Source organism: Trachypithecus francoisi, unplaced genomic scaffold, assembly GCF_009764315.1.
Source record: "Trachypithecus francoisi isolate TF-2019V2 unplaced genomic scaffold, Tfra_2.0 Contig01430, whole genome shotgun sequence".
Classification (NCBI taxonomy): Eukaryota; Metazoa; Chordata; class Mammalia; order Primates; family Cercopithecidae; genus Trachypithecus; species Trachypithecus francoisi.
Genome location: NW_022681428.1, coordinates 1 through 2,670, shown reverse-complemented (window position 1 = coordinate 2,670; position 2,670 = coordinate 1). Strand labels below are relative to the sequence as shown.

General features: G+C 65.8%; 1 pseudogene; it reads left to right on the top strand.

The window, feature by feature from the left end:
- The first annotated feature begins 220 nt into the window (after positions 1 to 220).
- Positions 221 to 2,438, top strand: LOC117091569 (annotated as a pseudogene).
- The last annotated feature ends 232 nt before the right edge of the window (positions 2,439 to 2,670 follow it).

Below are 2,670 nucleotides of genomic sequence, written 5' to 3'. Positions count from 1 at the left end.
CCGGTCGTGGCGTGGCCTTGCTCGATGCGCCGGTCTCGGGCGGCGTGAAGCGCGCGGTCGACGGTTCGCTCAGCATCATGGTGGGGGCGCTGCGGCCGCTGGAGCGCGTGCGGCCGGTGTTCGGGGCGATGGGCAAGACCATCACGCTCTGCGGCCCGGCGGTGCCGGCCATGCGCTCAAGGCGTTGAACAACTATCTCTCCGCGGCGGGCCTGGTTGCCATGTGCGAAGCGCTGGTGGTGGGCGAGGCCTTCGGGCTCGATCCCGGCACCATGGTCGATGTCTTCAACAGCTCGACGGGCAAGAGCAACGCGACCGACGTGAGGGCCGCCATTCGTGTCTCGCGCACCTTCGCGGCGGGCTTCACGACGGCGTTGATGGCCAATCTGCGCACCGCGGGCGACGTCGCCCAGCACCTCAAGCTCAACATGCCGACCTCCAGCAGCCGTGTCCTACTGGACGGCGGCCGACGGCAAGCTTGGCAAGGGCGCCGACCATACCGAGATCTTCCGCTATCCGAGATGCTGGCAGAGGAGGAATCATGAGCCGGCCTTTACGCTCGACGGACCTACATCCTCTGCGGCCGACGAGCGGGCCTCCGTCGTCGAAGGCGGCGAAGCCTTCTGGGCGACGGTCGATGAGCGCCGCGAGCTCCACAGGGGGCGGCTGATGGCATTTCGACCAGTCGGCGATTGGCCGCATTGGGAACGCCCATCCGGCCGGCGAGGAGATCTTGACCCTGCTGTCGGGCGAGATGGAGATGTGATCGAGACCGACTCCGGCGAGCAGCGGACGGCGCTCGTCCCCGGCCAGACCTTTGTCGTGCCCCAGGCGCCTGGCATCGCGGCATCGTGAAAGTACCCGGCCAGCTCCTGTTCGTGACCCCGGGCCGTACCGAACACCGGCCGGGGCACGGCGGGGCTTTGACAGGCTGGGTTGCTCCCTATATAACGTTACCTTTGGGCCCCTGGCACTGCCTCCCCGCGGTAACTCGACGGGTCCACCAGTACGACACAGCGCTGTTTTCAAGTTTGGCCGTCCCGGCCAACGCAAGCGCGTGCGTCATTTCCCACCAGACTGAAGACAACTGAATCTCCAAGACCTCAAGAAGAAGAAGCCTCCGGACCCTGGCCTTTGCCGAAGAGCAGGCGTGGAGGTGCGGCGATGATGCGCCGCCAGGAGCTGATGTTCGCCATCCTGCATAAGCTCGCCGCCGCCGATCAGGCGATCTTCGGCGTCGGCACCATCGAGGTGCTGCCCGACGGCTTCGGCTATCTGCGCTCGATGGAAGCCAATTTACCTGCCCGGCGCCGACGACATCTATGTCGCCCGACCCAGGTCCGTAAGTTCGGCCTGCGCACCGGCGACACCGTCGAAGGCGAGATCCGTGCGCCCAGGATGGCGAGCGCTACTTCGCCATGGTGCAGATCAACAAGATCACTTCGACGATCCGGACGCGCTGCGCCATCGCATCAACTTCGACTCGCTGACGCCGCTCTATCCCGACGAGAAGCTGAAGCTCGAACTCGAAGGTGGTGCGCTGCCATGCGCCGGCTGTCGCCGAGGAATCGTGGGCGGTGCCCGCGCTACCTCTTCGGGCCGCGTTGGCACGCGCCGGACCGGCACGCTGACCAAGAAGGCCGGCACGACGCCGCAGCAGCAGCTCGATATCTCGACTCGCGTGATCGACCTGATCGCGCCGATCGGCAAGGGCCAGCGCGCTCTGATCGTGTCGCCGCCGCGCACCGGCAAGACGTGCTGCTGCAGAACATCGCGCACGCCATCACCGCCAACAATCCCGAGGTCTACCTCATGGTGCTGCTCGTCGACGAGCGGCCTGAGGAAGTCACCGACATGCAGCGCACGGTGAAGGGCGAGGTTGTGAGCTCGACCTTCGACGAGCCCGCCACCGTCACGTCGCTGTCGCCGAGATGGTGATCGAGAAGGCGAAGCGCCTGGCGAGCACAAGAAGGACGTGGTGATCCTGCTGGATTCCATCACGAGGTTGGGTCGGCCTACAACACCGTCGTGCCGAGCTCCGGCAAGGTGCTGACCGGCGTGTCGACGCCAACGCCCTGCAGCGCCCCAAGCGCTTCTTCGGCGCGGCGCGCACATCGAGGAAGGCGGCTCGCTCACCATCATCGCCACGGCGCGGATCGATACCGGCAGCCGCATGGACGAGGTGATCTTCGAAGAGTTCAAGGGCACCGGTAACTCCGAATCATCCTGGACCGCAAGGTTTCCGACAAGCGCACCTTCCCGGCGATCGACATCACCAGTCGGGCACCCGCCGGAAGAGCTGCTGTCGACCGTGCAACGCTCTCGAATATGGGGTGCTGCGCCGCATCGCCCATGCTCGATGGCGCTGTCGATGCTATCGAGTTCCTGCTCGACAAGCTGCGGACGGCGAAGACAATCAGGACTTTCTTCATTCGATGAACCAGTAGCCTTACGGCAAGTCGCGAGCCTGACGGCTCGCGGCGAACCAGACCCAGGCTACGGCCTGGGTCGCCAGCAGGGCGAAAGTCACGAGCTGATGGGCCTGGGGACGCGGCAGCCCGTATGCCGCCCCATCCGGCCAGTGCCGGGCCGATCGCCGCCTGCACCAGAAACGCGATCCCCATACAGACGAGATTGAGCGTGGTTGACCCGGCCGCAACTCGGGCCGAAG